At 34.9% G+C, this 19,577-nt stretch overlaps 1 protein-coding gene across 5 annotated transcripts in view; it reads left to right on the top strand.

Moving 5' to 3' along the window:
• CNTN5 (contactin 5) overlaps positions 1–19,577 on the top strand; it is a 603,369-nt gene that overhangs the window by 489,400 nt on the left and 94,392 nt on the right. The window lies entirely within an intron of this gene.

Here is a 19,577-nt window from a genome sequence, read left to right as displayed (position 1 = left end):
AGTGTATGAGAATACCAAAGGCACAGAGGCTGAAGTAGTCAGAACCACATAAAATACCGAATGCACTTATTCATTTGAAATAATTTTAATAAGGCAGATTTGCAAGTTAATCACAATGGAAGTCCGTGTAAGAATAGTTTTAAAATGATTCAGAGAAGGAAAATGCAATTCCATTATAGGATTTAATTATATAAGTAATTTTTGTACTCAGCAGCACATCTGTTTAACAGAATATGTTTGATTAAATAAGTTCCATCCAGCTCTGTAGAGTAAAAGTAGTTTAAGCACTGCAGGTTAAATGCCAGATGTAATTGCACTTTGCAAGATTGCTTATCTGTACACTAGAATAGTTTTGCCACTCTGCACATGGTCTTTAAGTACAAAGAGCAATCTTGTCCTCTTTCTGGTAATGTCTGTGAATGAACCACTTAAACTGACTTGTGTGGCATTAGTCAGGAAGATAAAAACAAGGCCCTTTTTGTTCATTTATGCAATAGTAACGAGAGCAGCAGAGCGCATCCGTCCTCATTAGCTGCAAAAGCCATTCTATTCAGGTGTGCTGTATTTTCATCTCATGTCATATATTTTGTTCTGAGAAGGAAAAATGGTTAAGTTCTCATACTATATTGACTTTCTGAAGAGGGGAGAGCAAAATAGCGTTATATACAACATTTTACTAACAGATGTGAGTTGTATAGTTGTGCTGGTTTAAAGGTAAACCGGCAAGGGAAATGAACTCAACTCAAAGCAGAGATTATAAATCAGAATAACAATTTAATAAAATAATACAATAAATACGATTATACAGAGAAACAGTTGGTTTTAACCCACAAAACACAAATGTATAACCCAGTACCCTGGGGCATGAACAGAGTGGTGTTCGTTGGGGCCCCTGAGTCCAAAGTAAAAGGAGAGGGAAAAAACCGTTGGTGAGAGTGCTGTTGCAGCCTGGTCAAGAGTGGTGATTGCAGTCTGGTCAAGAGTGGTGATTGCAGTCTGGTTGAAAAGTGGTGGTTGTAGTCCAGTCGAGAGTGGTGGTCTGCAGTCTGGTTGAGAGTGGTGGTCTGCAGTCTTCCTCTGGATCCCACAAGTGGTTCAAAAAGTCCCAAGACCCCAAGATTATATGTCCTCCAGTTCAGGCAGGAATGCCCAGTACCTCCCTCAGGGCAGGGAGTTCCACAATGGGTGTGACGACAGGAGCCTCTCGCAGGCCTCTTAACACCCAGTTTATAGCCTGAGGAGTCAGGCTCTATGGGCAGATGGTGTAAATGGTCTATTGATAACAGTTTCTGGGAAATGGCATGGAAGACTATAGAATACACAGTTTTGGGTTACACCCATACAGTGATGAACTGGTCCCAGCTGTTCTAACTAGGACAATAGTGTAAATTGACGATATGGCAGCATGACATTACAAAGAAGCTGAAAATATGAAATATTGTGACAATGAAGTCTCCATACTGTACCTACACTAGTAACACTTCCCTGCATAATATTTTCCTCTCATCTTCACAAAACTCACTATGGTTTCTCTGATCACCACGTGTAAATCACATTTTAATCCAAGACCAGTAAAGCCTTTTGGTAGCTACTTCATGTCAGTCCAAATATAGACTAACTCTGAGGTTAAAATCTTATAAAAACTAGCTCTGGAGCTACATTTTTTGTATTTGTATCTTTTGATACTTACTTCTTTTGACAGAGGCTAGAACAGGAAATGACAAAACTAGGTTTGACTGTGACACAAACTTCCAACATCCCTATTCCTGCAGTAGACAATCACAGTGGTGTTTTTATTGATTACTAGCAGATAAAACCTTTTTTGTTCATTTTCTCTGAATTATATCAAAGAATTACAGAAGAGCAGCGAGTGTCATGGAGCTCTGGATATCACCTGGTCCAACCCCCCAGTCAGAGCAGTGTCAGCTAGAACAGGTTGCTCGAGGTCATGTCTAGTCAGGTGTTTAGTATCTCCAAGGATGGAAATACTGTAGACTATCTGGGATATTTGTTCCTATTACAGTTAATCACCCCTACGTTAAACAACAACAAAAAAAAGTCTGGCTCAGTCTACTTACTTCCTCCCTTCAGTTGTGTGTATCAATTGATCACATGTATGTCAATCAGCTGGGATGCTCTGACCCATAATAAATATGGCCATATAATGAATTATTAACAATGCTTCTTCCATGGTACACAAAATTCTCCATTCAGACCTGTCCCAAACCCGCTTGCCCACCAAAATTAATAAAATGGAGATGTTACTTACTTATACAAAACCTGCCCATTGTGTATTGTCACATTGCAAAGTTACTTTCTGCTTGACATAGTCTTCATTTACCATGTGACTCACCTGAGGTCAATGGGACTGATTTGCAGCCATAGAGAAGCCTGTAGAAGCTGTACATTGAACAAAAAAGTACTAGATATCATTTGTAAGTGCTTTGACAGTCAACACTTTAATATTACAAATAAAATTAGTGGATACTGAAAAAAGGAAGACATGGATATTTATGCAGCTATCAGATATTAAAAACATGGAGAAATATTAATGAGGAAATTCTATCTTTATAATCATGTGGATATAAAATTTCAAGCCATACACTGACCTACAAAGAACAAAAAAAAAAATAAACAGTGCTTTTTAAGTAAGAATCATCATCCATACATACTAAACTTAGAATAAAGCCACTGGAGGGGACAAAGCATTCAAGCTGCATGTAACAGTACCTGAGGGAGTGAATTGAGGCTGCTGAAATTTTGCATTTACCTAAGTTTGTATCAATTTGTTTTCTTCCAGTTTTGTTTTGCTAACATTCAGCAGCTGTCAGAAGAGGTCAGAGAAAAGAAAGAGAAGAAAGAGATCTTTTATGGGGACATTAAATTCAAAATGCCAATATTAGGCATAGACACAGGGAAGTTTGGTACTATTGGTTTTTACCTACCTTCAAGTTAATACTGAAATCTTTGACCTACAGAAGTAGTTGCTCTGTATACCTAGATCTGTCACACTATGCTAAGCAATTAGTGGAAACACATAGAGCTTAAATCTAAAAATATAACCATTCAAAAACTTAGAAATGGACATATTTTTATAGTCTTCTAGTCCCTCAAACTCCTTCATTTTCAGTTTTGATAGGCTCTTATTACAGTTTTACTCTTCATTCTACTGTATTTAAGGATCTGTCAATGTTTCTATTCTAAGCTCCTATTTTAATAGCTTTTAAGTTTAATTACTATCAAAAAAATCAAAGAGGGAAAAGAAGGGCATTTCAGAGCAGAAACAAAGAAAGAGTTCACAGGCAAACTTTGTATTCAATTTTCTGAAGTGCTTTGGTTAGTACACGTTGCATTATACTTTTGAATATGATCATGTATTTACGTGTAACATACATATATGTTACATGCTTTCTTCATAATCACGGTGGTAGCTTTCCAAAAGAATTTCAGTTCCATCTAACTGTGGTATGCAACATTTGTTTAAACTGAAGATTGTGCGCTGTGAAGGAAAAAGCAAGTATATGTATGTAAAATGGATGGAAAATTACTCCGAAACAAATTTTTCAGTTTGTCTACTGGTCCCTGAATTGCACTAGGCTTAACTTGTACCTGACACAAACTTTCCTGCATCTGTGTGATCAGCCACACAGATGGGACGGTAGCTCAATCTACTACCCTTTCACTTATCAGTGAAAACACCATACTTTTTTTTCCTGGTAATGAAGAAATATCTTTAGAATTAATCCAACTTCAGGAGAAAATTATTAACGAGTTTGAAGGTTTTATGCTGTGCCCCTCAGTTATATATCCAAAGAAAATGGTCATTCATAAGTTTAATTGGTTTAAAAAATAATATTTCCCACGATAAATTATGGGTTTATATTCAAGTGAATTGTTATCTACAAAATCCTACATGACTTCTCTGAACTGAAATGTCACAGTCTTTCTTCCCAGGAATGGTATTCAGGACAATACATTCTATTATTTCTTCTTAATACAGTGCTTCATATCCTCTGCTGACTCATTTTAGGGAAATAAGACTTGATTCAAACTAGAAGCATGTGTTTAGGTAACAGTGCATTGCATTGAAATATGCACTATTTTAGAAAAACAGTTTCATCACATTTTAACAGTTTTCAATTCAAATTGGATTTATTTGTGTAAAAACAGATACACAGTTCCCTACAATAATCCCCACTGTCATCCAACTTCTTTGGCAGTGCAGTGCAAGTCTTGCATAATTACTCTGTAGTATCCATCAGGTACATGTGGGTGTTTTGGATCTCTTCAGGTACCTACAGACTAGACACAAATACTTGGGTAGGTGAGTCCCACCCTGTATGATCTTGTTTTTTGGTATTTCCATACAATTACATGTCTTGTTTTTTTCCTCAGATACTGAATTCTAAGTATTCCATATATATACGTATACATATATATATCTCATATAGCCCTACTGAAAAGAAGAAGCTGAAGAACTCAACCATTATAAGGTGCTAACAATGCAAGATATTTGATCTGCTGTCTATACTTTGAATATCTGCTTACATAACTCAACCGATTAACATTTGATGAAAGTTTGTGAATTCTGATTTTAACTATGATTCATTTCTCTGCTCTGGTTATAAACAGCTGCCTATTTATGCACCATACAGGCAGAATATGACAAGTCATCAGTGGCCTAAAGGTTTTTCTTTGCTTAAGGCTCTTCAGACTGTGACTTTCAGTGTAATTTGTCCTTAGAAGAAACTTCATCTAAAAATCTTGGGAACTTAAACACTTAAATTCATGCTAACAGCTGATCCACAGGCTCCCAAGTGGCAATTTAATGATCAAAAAGTAGCGAAGAGAGAAAATGCTCAGGACATTAAGAAAGAGAAACTTCATGACAGAAACTCTAATCTTCCTGAGAGAGTTCTACAAGTCACTTCTTTTCAATTTTTGCATAAATCATGGTCTAATTTAACTGTGGCAGGCTCAAAATGGGAATTAGAGAACTGGTTATAAAGTAGAAAAGGGAAATGATGATAACCTTGACTAAATAGTAAAAACAAACAGCAAGATCATCCCTTCACAAAAAAGAGATCATCCCTTCACAAAAAAGAATCTTTTTCCAAAGCAACATTGGTTTACTAATTGACCATATTACATGAGTTTTGACAACACAATAATTTTGGCCACATTCTTAAGCAATTCTCATGCTTCACTCATGTTCTCTTGCAGAAAATATGATTAAGGAAGCAGACAGAATGTTTGGGCATTATTACTGAATTAGTTACAAGATAAATAATAATTTCTGTCTGTCATTGACGTCACCATATAGCAATAAACTGTTTAAAGTCCCTAAGCACCAAGTCTATTTTCAAATTAGAAAGAAGCAGAATGTTAAAGAATAAATTCCCATGGCATTATGGGATATTTGTGAAATGAACCCAGATTATTTGGATTGAGAAATTTTGACAGAGTCTAGAATACAGGAAGGTACTTCAACCATATCTTTTAATTTATAACACTTTAAAGAACAATCCTACATTTTAATTGATGCTCAATATTTTGTTAGATCTACTAGTCAGTGTCCATGGTCTGTGTGGAGACTACAAAGATCTACACTTGGGCTGCCAGAATTCATTTTGCACTAGAAAACCTCCTTTCCAGGGAATATTCTTCTTTATCTGTCATAAATCAAAATTAATTAGACTGGCTTTTCTATTGCTTCAAGATTAGTAACCTTTGTAGCTATATTATGAAATTTATTATTAAACTTCAAAATGTAAAATGAATTTGTGATGCTTTTGGCATCTTCTCTCACATTATATTCTGGTATTTCCCAGTCTGTCAAACTCAAAAATCAATGGACTGTCAGTATTTGTGTGCTAATTGCTCCCAGGGAAGATGAATAAGTCTATGCATATTTGTAAAAAGTTAGACATGTTTTGCAGAAAATTAAATTGTATGAAAAACTTAAACAAGTGATTCATTATCTAGAAAAAAGAGGTATGATGGAGACTGGCTTTCTAATGGGATTAGTAAAATGAAAAAAGAATTAAATTAGTCTAGAAAACAATGCTACAATTAATCCACAGAGTCACGATAAAAGATAAAGACTTTCTCAAGTTAAATGATTTCTTGGCATCTGCCTAACTATGAACAGACTTCGATCCATAAATGACCATGAATTTACTATCCAATCAGCATTCTCAGTGGTGTATTTCTAAGCAATACATGGTAATGGAACTCCACATTATGCATCAAAAAAATACTTTAGGTCAGAACAAGGGATAACTGTCATGTTTGCACTTTTGCATATTTTTGAGTACTGTAAAACCTCAGTCATTGCAGTTGTCAAGGTTCAGATTTACTTCACTGTGAAAAAAATAGACACTATATTTCCTCATGAAAATGCTATGCATTTTTCTGTATAAGGAAAGCCAAAGTATTCCTTTATTTAAGTAATATGACAATTAGTAATACAAATCACTATCATGCTGTTACTGATTATGGGTTACTTTCCTTGTCTTTATCAATCTTATGCTCTTGTTTGGGCAAGTGCTTAGTTTAAAAGAACTTTAAATGAAATGTTTCTCCCTAGTAAATCATAAAAAGAAGGCAAGAATTGGAAAATATTTATGAAAACCCAAACCATTAGTGATCTATCACTGTTTGCAAATTGTAAATTCACTTGCCACTGTGAAAGAAACTATTTCTAATATGATCTCGTTGTGTATAACACAATTTTTCCATGGTATATTACCAGTATCAGTGAAAGTCACATTACTCTGATGTTAGTGACTTCCATGGAAGTAGATTTTCTACATATATATCTGAGATTTCTGTATTTCTTATTTTCTTTTCAGTGGTTGCATACAGCTACTGTCCCTACAGCAAATAAATGAAAGTCAGAGGGAAAAGAATTGTAAATGTAATGCACACAGGGAGTTTAAAAATATATCAAGACTTCTGTTTAGTAGCCTTGAAAAAGCAAAAGCATTCTAGTAAGAAAAAGCAATTGAAGCATTTGATATCTGTGAAGACTTCTAATGACCATTCCTCAACCTTGCCCTTCCCTTCCACTTTCCTCTCGCTAAATCCTTTTAACAAATAATTTCTACCATTTCTTTTTTTTCAAATGTAACAAGTAAGAGCTTCTAAGTTAATTAGTATGTTGCTTTAATCAGATTGTTAAAATATATTTAGTAAAATTAGCATCACCTTTAATATTGGTAGCACTTCACCGGATCTAATACAGTACTAGACTTTTTTATTTCCCTTCCTACTACCATCTCTGTACACTTTTTGTATTATGCTTATTGGTTATTATCTCTCTGCCTATGTTTACAGCAGACATAATCAGCCTAGAGGTGGGAAATGTATAATTTAAATTTTACCACAGTGTCATTAAATTAACTGTGCTGAAACTATTCAAACATACTTAAAGGATTAAAAATTTACAGTTTCTAGTTAAAAACTTAGGAAGACATATGAGAAAAGTGTGTTATTTTCATATGTGTGGCTTAAGGTCACATTGCATAAAATCCCCTCATTGCATAGTCTGAAAAAGTGATTATATAGTATTGCACCAATATAAAAAGGTGATATGGTGTGATGGAAGTATGGTTATGTCGGTATCACAACAGGCACATTCTGAAGCTGGTGTTTGATGTAGCTTCCATAAGCTTTCCAGTTTACAAAAATCTCAAACCATTGAGCAGAAAGATCTTTCACTATCCCTTTTTTGTTATTTTTGTAGGAATGACCTCTTTCAGTGTTCTCAGATCTATGCATTACTGCTCTTTGGCAAGAACTACTACTGCTGTTCAAAGGAATCGCTCATACTGTTTAGTGTTTCATAACTGCTAATTAATCTTTTATTTTCACCCTTGTATTTTTGCAATTTCATATCCTTTTCCCTTTCATCCTCAAAATTTTCCTAACTGTTCAGTATGTACAGCAGCTACATAACCCCAAGAACATCCTCTGGTGTAGTTCATTTGTCACTACTAGGCCAAGTGATATATGTATTTAGTGGTAATATATATATATATATCTTTAAAGAAACCCTTCTGTCCATGGAACATTAAGTCTTTATGGTTTTTATTTTAGTACTGAAAAGGTGTTTTGTAGCTTGGTTGGAAAGTTATCACAATCGAAACCTAATCAGTCTTTCTTTTTGTCTAGCAAATATCAAAAGACAGCTCTCTTCTCACTAAAAATTGAAAAAATAGGTTATCTCTTCTCACTAAAAATTGCAAAAATAGGTTACAGACTAGAAAAAGCCCAAATAAAACTACAAATAATCTCACTCTGTCTTGATAATTTTTAATTCCTCCTATCTACAGAGATGAACACTGTTGTGGTTTAACCCTAGCTAGCAGCCAAGCCCCACACACTCTCTCGCTCATTCCCCCACCTGTAGGATAGGGGAAAGAATCAGAAGAGTAAAACCCAGAAAACTTGTGGGTTGGGATGAAGAAAGTTTAACAGGGAAAGGAAATCCAAAAAATAGGCCCATACTAACCACTGTGAAGAAAATTACTGTACTTCAACCAAAACCAGCACATCTGCAAATTTCTTGGACTCATTGACAACTTCTAATTTTCTGATATATTAACACACAACTTTGAAACACATTTACTTTTTGTGGGGTTTTTTTGTCACAAAAATTTGTCAGCAGTTTTTCCAAAGTTTACTTTTACAACTCTGGCAATCTTTGCTGTGAATGGATCCTGATTCCCTTTACTAACAATCCGAAATCCAAATCATTCACAAAAAGGAAAAAAATTATCCATGAGGAGCCAGTTAGTAAGGAGTTATTATTAAAATAATCAGCTTTTATTTTCTTTTTCTTTCCTTTTTTTAAATTGTTTTGTTATATTGCAGTGCTCCTGGAAAGCATGACTGTCTAAGAATAACTGAAATTGGATTTGATTTCTATAAACAGTCTAGTCCAGCACTCCATTCAAAACAGGACTAACTGTATCATGTTTCTCAGGAGTTTGTCAAGGCCAGTCTTGAATATCTTTATGAATGGAGATTCTACAACCTCTCTGGTCAACTTATTCCAGTATCTGGACACCTTCACAGTATTTTTGTTTCTTTGTATGTTGTCACATATTCTAATTTTTGTCTCTTATCTCTTATTCTCTGAATCTTCAAGCCCAGCTCTGTCTTCTCAATACTCTCCAATAGATGGATACAGATAGAAAAAAAAAATGTATCCTTAACCTTCTTTTCTCCAGGCTGAAATAAAAAAACCTCCAAACATTTCCCAGTCTCTACTCATATGTCATGTGCTTTCATTCTGTGAACATCTTTGCATCTCCCTTCTGGGCTTACTCCATTATGTCACTGCCTCAGATACAATCCCAAAAGTCCCAAATAGAAGAATTGCCTCTCTGAACCTGCCATTTTTACTGCTGGAGCTCATTGCTGACTCATATTCAGCTTGGTGTCAGCCAAGACCCAAGGTCCTTCTCTTCAGATCTGCTTTTAGCTAGTCATATTGAGCCTGTATTTCTGCACAGAGCTATTTTATACAGATTTAGAACTTTATAAAGAATGTAAAGCTTGTCTAAGTAACCTTCTCCACCTCTTGAGGTTCATCTGAGGAGTAACCCTGTTCTATAGCATATCTATCACATTCTCAATGTCATATCATATGTGAACTTGCCATTGTACAGGACATTTATAGGAGCAGTAAACAGCAGCAGCCTCTCTGTAAGAATATAATGGATGTCAACTAGTAGCCAGCCACCAGTTGAATTTTAAATCAGTGATTAGAGACTTTTGAAACAGTGCAACCAGTTCATTCCCCCCCCCCCACACACACACACAAAGACTCTATTAGTGTATACACAAATGTTTGTTTCAGCATCAGCTGTCTTTGATGCCTTCTCTGATGAATCTTCCTCCTCCTCAGTTGCTCCCAGGGAACTCTACCTGTCCTGAAGTTGCAGATCTACAGATGTAAATGACCTACAGGCCAAGATCTAGGACGATTGCTATTGCCTGAAATCATACTTTCAAGTCTTTCCCATCTTGAGAGTTTCCATCCACTGTTCCTTTGGGTGCAGTGTCTATCTGGCTCTCATTTCTTGTTTCACATAGTTTGGGCTTTTTTTTCTTCAGAGTCTCTGAGAAGACTCTGTCAGTCACCTGCCTGTGCTCCCTGATGTCCCACAATCTGCATGCACTGCTGCACTAGGAGCTACTAGGTCTGTGGTAGTGGCACTCCAGCCTGACAGATACACAGTTGCCCCTCATGCATCAGCCAAAAAGGTACTCGAGTCAGTTCTTGACAGCTGAAGACAGAAAGCACAGGCTGTCGATAACCAGAAAACAACCAACAGAAGCCTCCTTTTAGCTGATAGAAGCAAAAGGCTCTGGAAGACAGCTCTCACCAACAAAGGCAAACCACCTGGAAATGCCAGAAAGAGCTCTCAAAAGAAGATGGAAACTGTAGCAGTAGTAGCTAGCTCCTGATTGCTGTACTTTTGGATATGTATTTGCTCTATAGATGATTTTTTCATTGTCCATTTGTATTTTTTCATCTGGGATGGGAACATTCTCTGAACTTATTTTACTCTCAGTACTTTCCTGATCACTTCATTTCATGTCCATCTCATATTTATAAAGAAAAGATAATTTTAAAAAATAAAATCAACTTTTATAATTACACCACATTATAAATCCAAGCTAAACTAAGACTTTGCAATTCTTTCATCAGAGAAGAGAGGAAAGAAATCACTTTACTGTGAGTGATAGCTCAGGGATGGAGAGGGTTAGCAGTTTTGGTAAATGTTTCACATGAAGCTTGAATTTGCATCAAGCAGGTTTGTGCAAAGTAAAGTTTGTCTGCAGTAGGCTGATGGAAGAGCCAAACAAGATTTTAGGACATGAAGACCCTGCACTACAACAACAGGGACAGGCCTGACCTTGGGTTTCTCTCTTCATATATGACTTAATAATGAGTGACTCACTTGTGGTTGAGATATGGATCTACCTATTCTTCTCCATCCCAAAAATTTCCATTCTGCATAAAGTTTTTTTTTTAATTTTTTTGATTTTAAAGGAACTGAATTGAAGAAAAGAAGACATTTCTTTGAAGGACTTTATTTTCTCTATAGCACAAACTCTACTGTGATTGTTTTAACTATCAAATAATAAACATAATTCAGATGTTAAAAAAACTTGTTTTAGAATCTGTACTGGATAACTCTAATTTTCTTTACAAAAGAAAGGCAGCCTACATTCTCATGGAAAAGTAAAACAAGGTGTAAAAGCCACGTTTGTATGCTGCTAATAGGGGCATTGAAAGTAGCATACTGTTTTACACAGACATATGCAGAAACTTCTAAAACTCATAAACTGAAATTGTTTATATTGTAAGCAAATTTTCCACTAAATAAAGCTAAATATATATATATACATTAATGTACCTTTAATTTACCTTAGATATTAATTTGGATTTAGGAGAAATTATACTAAACAATTCAGACTTTAAGATTGACATCTCTGTAGCTGCAGACTAATCTTTCTCAGCCTATCTCCTTGTTTAGGTTTTCACCTTATTCTCCCTATTCTGATTTCATGAATCGCTAAGCTCTGAAAAATCCCTGTCTTGGAGCACATTTGCTCTGACAGCCTTGCAATGGGAATTATAATACTATTGCACTTTTTTCTAGGTTAAAACAAGGAAAGTAAAAGACCCTCTGTGCTAACATTGTCTGAGTTATATGACAACAGAGATGCTGTTTTGCACTGTTTTGGGTTTAATGGCAATTAGCAATAAACTGTACCATTTACTTTATCCCTGTACTGCATATCCTTCAAATGAAAAGCAGTATTTGTGGGGACTTAAAATTCCTAGTGCTTCAGGAGCTAAGTGCAGCATTCGGAAAGATAAATCAGTTGAAGTTTTTATCACCATATTGCTCTTAGTGGTGAATTTATCTTGAATCAGTTTTTCCACACTTCCTCACTTTCTCATGCAAGGCACAGAGTATTGTAGTTGTGCTGTTGTGTTTTGTTTGGCATTTTCATTGTGCACCCACATAATAGTTCTTTGTTGTCCACTGATTAGCCACTCAGGAAAATCTTACATCCTCCTTGGTATTCCGTTAATACACAGCAGTTTCAGAACTCTAACGTCAGCTTAAAAGACTTGTGCAATTCAGACTGTTGAATTTAAGTACATGTGCTTTTGCCTTTAAGACATGATTCCTGCTTGATATTTGACTTCTGCATTATGGCCCAACTGCACTTTCATGTGACACTGAGATAAAAGTATATACCAGAAAGTATAATCCAGATTTTGTACTGAAGAGAATCCCCTGTGTCTAATAAAAATGCCTATAAAAAGAAATACTTGCAACCACAGCAGCAAATGAATTCCTATTTATTAAAATTCATTTATTCCTTAGCAAAGGACTTCCTGTTCCATTGAGTGTGATTTGCCCTATAGTATTAATGAAAAAAATTGTCACTGTAAAAACATGATATTGAAATGAACTAATTCAGGCACTTCCAACAAGACCCCAGAGCGTAGAGAACTGTGTAATAAAACTGACTGTACATTGGTTAGATAATAAAACTGGGAGCATTGTTCATTTGCATAACATATCCTCAATTTTTTTAACTTTTAATTCTGCAATTAATCAATTTTAATTTAACCCTTATCTGTCCACTACTTTTTGCTTATGAGTATGTTGATTTTTTGGGGGTTTTTTTGGGTGTTTTGGGGTTTTTTTTGTTTTTTTTAATGTCCTTCATGAATGGGGTATCATTTTAGGAAATAAGACATAAAATAAAATTTAAAAAAAAGACTTTTACCAAGTCACTGCAGTTAAACTCTCACATGGGAATTTTTTTAAGGCATTTATATGGCTTTTACTTTACTCTCATTCATACAGATTTGTGAACAGACAAAAAACATATTGCCTGTATTTATAAGTATTGAACTTGTGTCACCATATTTTTGCCCTGTCATCCATTTGGCCTGCAAATGCTTGACTGCGCAAATAGCCTAGCAATAGGTAGCTCTACCTTTCTAGTAGCTCCTCTCCAGGTTACTGCAGAGAAGAAGTCCTATTCCTCTTTTCAGCTCATCAGTGTTATTTCATAAATAAACAAAAAAGATGTTTCTATTTGCCTTGATGTGTCACCTGAATTCATTTTCAAATGACCAGTCTTAAGTTGCTTTGCCCTCCAGGGTCAATACATCTCTTTCCAAAGCCCAGGCGTGTTCTTTAGTAGTACATTTGGCTACCTTCTCAGTGATGTGAGGGAAACTGAGTAAAGCCAAAGGATAACTTTGGGTATTATCTCCAGGTAACTCTTCAGAGTAACTCTCTTTTTATATTTTGATTCATTCTGTTCATCCTTAAGAATATTAAGTGAGAAAGCACTGTAGTTTAGAGAGTTCATTTTGTTTCCTTTCAAATGACCTAAATAGCTGTTCTTTCTCCCTTCTTTAAGTCTCTATGTAAGACATCATTTGTTTTTCAGTGTGTAACAAAATGTAATTTACCTTTCTCCATATTAACTTTCCCTCCATCATAGCCTCTTTTCCAATTTCTGTGATAATTTTCAAACTGTTTATTTATCTAGTTTAGTTTTGGAACTCTTTCCCAGAAGTAAGATTTTCTCCTTACTTGAGAAAAAAATTCCTTACAATTTTTGTATCTTTGAAAATAGAAATAATTTTCTCTACATTCCAGTCTTTTGTCGAGTAGCTTCCCAAGGTTTCATCTGCACTAAGTCACTGAGCTTCTGCCTTTTTTCCCAGGTCCTGTATCCAGAATGACTAAGACAGTGAAAAAATGTTGAAAAAAATTCAGTTGTATATTACATTTAGGAATAACTGCATTAACTATGTTTACTATTTATTATTCAATCCACACTATAGTTCTCAAATGACATATCTTAGGAGGTATTTTCTTGTTTCCTAATATTTCAAACATATCTTCCCAAACCCAGATCTGATTCTTCCTACAATCCTTTCAGACTTACAGACTTTCTTACTTGATCAAAATGAAAGAAATGAACTAAGAGATTTTTATTTTTAAATATCATGTCTAATATTTTTGGAAGTTAAGTATTATCAGAACATAACATTCACAGTTAAATTGCTCTCTGTTTGGGCCTTCTCAGCAGTTCTTAAAGCATCAACTTGCACTGTGTTGTGACTACAGTAACAAGGGATCAGACTGTATTCCAGTAAGGAGTTCAGCAGGCAGATACTGCCCCATCAGTCCCATCTGGGAAGTTCTTGGTTAAAAGAAGGGCTGGAGGGCAGACTGGAGAGGGATTTGAAGGGAAGATCACTGTGAACACAGAGAATTATGTAAAAATTCTGCCTAACTTTTATGTGGAAGCCAAAAGAAAATCAGGCAAATACTTTTCTAAGGTAGACAAAAATATCAGAACTATGTAATTAATTGTGCCTTAAAAGCATCTGAAAAAATGCAATGACAAAATTGCTGTCATCTATTGAACTAGCGGAGCCTTTGCTTTCCTCCAAAACTACCAGCTTAATTACAGAAGCAACTGAAGAATTTCACTGTTAATATTACAAACATCAAGGTTTGTATTGACATTTCCACAATACACATTTCAAGCAAAAAATGAGGAAAAGGTAAAAGAATTTAGAGATTGATCAAAAACAGTCATCCAACGAAGGAAGTGGCTCTTAGGTGAACAGAAAGCACAGTAAAATGTATTCAGCTTTAAAACTCTTGACTCTGGGCTTTGGAAGCATTTTCCTTTATCCTTAAATATTGAGGACAGAAACTTCTTATTGTAGATTGTGGCTTAGTGTTCTTTAGTATGATGTTGAAACCTTGCTAGGAAAAAGGAAATACCTGCCCTGGTTTTAATGCACATTCTGGAAGCTCAGAAATTTTTCTGTATCTGCTTTAATTCTCATAGCAAAGCAATTGAAAAAATGAGCATTGATGCCCCAGGTTCTTAACAGCACTCCGTGGAGCTCTGCAGCAGATCACCCTGCGGAATTATTACCCATGTGCTGTTAAGCTGGATTTTGCACTTAGCAAGTGGAGAATTTTGATCAATAGGAGGGATTCTATACAAGGGACTCTGGATAGGCATTAAACTTGCCGAAGCAAATAAATGAAGTCTCAAGAAGTCTTGACAAATTACAAGCTGCTGCTCTTGTCACATTCTTAGCAGTAAACTGACTGTGAGCAAAGAACTGCATCAGAAACGGGTAAAATGAGAAACAATTAAAGCACTGCAAGGTGGCACATTTTTTCATTCTGTAGGAAATATCAATTTCCCATTAACAATTTCATAGGCTGAGCCCAAAATGTGATGAAGAAACTGAAATCTGTGACTGAATATTATGCAAGCTGATTATTTTTAGCATTTAGAACTATCCCAGGGGATTTCTCTCCCATGTCTATATAGAGAAAAAATGTTATATTTCAATGAATGTAAATTATTCAAACTTGTGAGAGAAAGATCAAAGAATGTGAAAAATTGAATTCAGGTAAAGTCAGAGGATCACAAATGTTGAACAGCCACCTTGCTTGTCATTTCATGGGTTCATTAGTTTTTAGCTAAAAGGTATTGAAAATAACCTGACTGAACTATATATAGTCCTTTAACTTCATCTGCTAGCATCTGAATTGAGATCAAAAAATTCATAATCCAAACAGAGGCAGAAAATTGAATGGAAAGGAACAAATAAAATTGTATTTGTTCTTTCCCAAGAAATTATTTTTAGTTATAACAATTCAGCTTTCAAAACGTGCAAATAACACACTTAATATGAATGTTGTCTTAGCAGCCATTGTGCTAGGCACTACTCAAGCACATGCAGTTCCCAAATGAGGATACAGGTTGGTACCACCAATGATAGTTATGTAAGCAGGTTTCATTCTTTGTGGAAGAAATGCAATTCATTATTTAAATTCAGAAGTCAAGATGAAAAGCCTATGTTTTCTGTGTGGAAAAGTTGGTACTGGCAGTTTGTCCCAGGACACATTGCTAGTCATGAGACACAAACAACATAATAAAAGACTTTGATGTATTATTAGTGGTATTAGATATTAGATATTCATATTCGATATTCATATTATATATTCAATATGACACATGAAAGCAATAGTAGTATTTTCTCTAGTACACACCATAGCTCTCATCAGATCCTCCTTAAATACTAAACACTGTTCATAAAAAAAGTATAGGATTTGATATGCCCTTTTTTAAGATAATATAACTGCTTTTTTTGGGTAAATGTATAACTCAGAAAAAGTATATCTTAGTCTCTGTAAATTATATTTTAATTTCCCACTGCAGGAGAAAAATAACTTCTTGTTTAAAAATAGCAGCTTGAAAAACTGCACTTAATGAAATGTCCATTGACTAATTTGATCATCCTGCATTATCTTCATAGCTTGTGATTTATAGGCAGGCAAAGGGTCATGGGAACCATTTAACACATTAATAGTAATATGTGACTGCAACAAATGTGGATAGAGCCTTCCCAAATCTTCGTTCTCAAAGCCTAGCCATGAAGTAATATGTGAGAAACTTTGACTTGGTGGACAAGACCTGAGGTCAAATTATGCCCTGACAAACAGATGGTGTATGAATGGGACTTGTGTGAGACAAACTAGTAGAAAAAGTGAGGCTGTAACTTGGACTGTGTGGTACCCAGAATTGAGTCATATAGTGTTTCCTCTTTCAAACTAGAAACCTAGAAGCAAATGAAATTCATAGATGTTTTACAGTACACAACCCACTAAATTAGCCAGTCCTTTTGCTGGTCATAGGGTTTCTAGTATTTTGTGTCTCCACTAAATTGTTTCAGTAAGACTGTCTGCTAGCTGACATTTTATAGTGTTGAGTTGTTAGTCTTCCCTTCCTCATCTCATTTACAGATTTCTCACATTCTCAGTTGTCATCCCCCTGTTTTACAAATGTACGTGGTTTTACTTACGTTTCTTGAAAAGTCAGTTCCTTAGCTGGGCCTTGATTTTTAGCACAGTCAACTAAAGAATTTAATTGCTAATAGCTTCCTGACTAACTGCTTTTGGTAGCACTCTTTTTACAAAAAGTGCACTCTTTTCACCCCCTCTCCTCTTCAAGAGAACATAGGTAACTAAATTTATTGACACGTCTGTCATGACACTGCATGTCTGGTGTATCATCCAAGAAAAGCCAGAGGGAGTCTGCAGACCTGTGACACCCCTACATGCAATTCAGAAACACTTCAAGTTTCCACAGTTTTGAGATGCTTTCATGAGCATTGGGGCTGCTGCAGCTATTGCCACCTCATTTTCCTTGACTCAAGTGTCTTTCTCTCTCCCTCTCCACTCCTGCACACAATACAGATTTCCCTCCTCTCCTCTTCATCAAATTCTTTTGGAAACTGATATATTTGACCAAAATTTTTAGGTAGGGAAATCTCCCACTAAATGTTGTAAAGACAACATTGCTCTGACTTGTGTCATGTATGTTGCAACTTCATTGTCCTTGGAACTCTGGATGCAGATGTTGACTTTGCCCAATCCTTTTTCTAACATTTAGGAAAGCACTAAATGTTGTTTTCATTATTGGACTTCTAGAGTTTTGTAGGGATTTTTATCAGACAGTGATTTTTCTGACCTTTGAACTGTTTGATAGGTTTTAACAATATTTTTAGTGAAAAGGAGAATAATATTGAAAAATGTTCGTACATATTTATATAGTATCACTTTTATATATCAAATTTCTAACATTTAGAATCCTTAAATATTTGTTCATACAATTTTTTTTCTACGTACTTGCAAGTATAAATCAATATTTATATACCTGCACTGAAGCTTCTGTCTGTGTAATACAGAAATCAGGTTATTTTAATGACTGCTAGCTGTATTATCTCCAATCTTAAACAGAGAAAGTATAAACATCTGATTCAACAAAGATATTTGGTATAAATCCCTTTCTAAAAATGAAGCACACTTTACTTTGAGAAGAGACCTTTATGGATTTTTGATTTTAGGATAAAAACTCTGTCCAAGCAATGTACAAAATTAATTCTGACATGTATTTTCTGATATTTTTCAACATCTCACTATAAAAAAAATACTTCATTTTTATTTTGACTTTCTTTCTGCTTTTCTTCACTCGTGACAGATAGCTAATGCCTGATTTATGGCAATTTATTTTAATTAAATCTTGACACCTGCAACGTGTAATTGATTTGGCACTGGTATAAATTTCCTGACTCCAATCCATCTATTAAACTGCCTTCAATCACATTCAACTTCTCCTTTAGACATGGTGACTTGCTTTAGTATGGACTTAATGGACTTTTTTTTGTTGTTTTAGCTTCTTTTCATTTATATACTTTTTCTTCCATTGGCTCAAAGGACTGTATATAATGACAAAATATAATTATGCTAAAATTTACACAACCATTATCCTAGTTAATGAGCATAGAATATGTATATTATTGAATATATATATTATTATTGAAATTGATATAAATGTGTTTAAGTGTTCAGAATACTTCTAGGTACAGAGACAAGTTTATCAACAGGGTCATAAGCTGCTAGACTTTAAAAAAAAATTTCAGCTCATAATATATTTGATTTTAATTGTCATTTTTTAAAAGGAGAATGTTTTGATGGCCCTGCTACCTTCTTCCAATTATCTTCTAATTTCTTCCTATGTTGCCAGTTTCAGGCTCAATATGTTTAATTTCCTAAATTTTCTAATTAGAATAGGATAGAAGTGTTTCTAAGATGCTGAGCTGTAAGTTCTGATCTTTAGTGTAGGCAACCAGTAATGTGACCCCCATTTGGAGTAATGAGGGTAAGGTCTCTGTAAGATCACTGACCTCAACAATTACTGAAGGTACCTCTGTCAACCACTGAAGGTACCTCTGTCAACCACACTCAGGAGAATGACCAAAAAATATAGAACTGATTGGAAGTGCCACAAAACTGTCTTCTAAGGAGTTTAATCTTTAGAGAATGGCCTCTACAGGAAGACAGGTGAAAAAGGAATAATTTGCATTAAAGACTTTAGGAGAAAAAAACTGTCATCAACCCATATTATAACACTAAATACCTGTGGTAAACATACTTTAGTCACAAAGAATATTTTCTGTATGCTCTGAGGCAAATACTAGATTATTTCCTATGGGGAACAAATATATGTTCTACATATTCAATATACTATATATATTTTTAACAATTAAATATTTATATTAAAATAAAGTATTAAAATATGCATACTAATTTAAATATCCTACGTATATACATATGCTATGCATCTAATCACAGGCTTTTATTTCTTGCTACTAAAAAGAGGAGATATGTGTACAATTTTTCGGTAAATACCATCAGGTTTTCTTTGTTCTTTTTTTTTCTGTGTAGTCCAATGAGCAGTAACACTGAGGATACAGAATAACTACCTGTTTCAGGCAATTCCATGGCCCTTTGCTTGTCTTTACCGTTTATTTTACACTGATTGTAACAGCTCTTAAATGGAAACAAAAACCAAGGTTAATAAAATATAGATTACATATTGGTGAAATGCCCTATGTCAATAAGAAAGCATCTTCACAT

This window comes from Manacus candei, unplaced genomic scaffold, assembly GCF_025592945.1.
Source record: "Manacus candei isolate 608988 ecotype Guabito, Panama unplaced genomic scaffold, ASM2559294v1 h1tg000014l, whole genome shotgun sequence".
NCBI lineage: Eukaryota > Metazoa > Chordata > Aves > Passeriformes > Pipridae > Manacus > Manacus candei.
The sequence above is the reverse complement of the archived record's forward strand: the minus strand, read 5'-3'. Positions and strand labels throughout refer to the sequence as shown.